Consider the following 531-nt stretch of genomic DNA (forward strand, 5'->3'; position numbering starts at 1 on the left):
TAAACTTTAAATACATAAATACATACTTAAAAAATGTTTTTATATAAGAGTCAAGATTTAATATAAGAGATAAATATTCATCATATTTTATTTTGTCAAGTACGCTGACAAGAATAATAAAAAAAATAACATATTTAATTCTAATCGGTCTTTACAATAGATATGACATATTTGCGTTATAATTATGGGGCAGTAAATAAAACTGAAATTATTAGAAGTTAGCAAATAATACTAAACATACAGTTATGTCTTATTCTCGATTTATGTTATCTTCGTAGTACAGTTCTCTTCTTTGTTTTACTCTTTCTTTCTAAATTTAATACTAACTGACATAAGAGAACATGTATGAATATACGTATATATTATAAAGTTACATACAATGACTCATAGAACAGAATAAATGCAATACATAATGTAACTAATGATTCAAAAAGGCATAGACGAAAATGACTTTTTAATAATACTTAATGAAATAAATATAACGTTAATTTGCTATAGATATTTTAATTCAAGAATTCTCAAAATTAAATT

The sequence above is a fragment of the Trachymyrmex septentrionalis genome, unplaced genomic scaffold (genome assembly GCF_001594115.1).
Source record: "Trachymyrmex septentrionalis isolate Tsep2-gDNA-1 unplaced genomic scaffold, Tsep1.0 scaffold345, whole genome shotgun sequence".
In the NCBI taxonomy this organism is placed as follows: Eukaryota; Metazoa; Arthropoda; class Insecta; order Hymenoptera; family Formicidae; genus Trachymyrmex; species Trachymyrmex septentrionalis.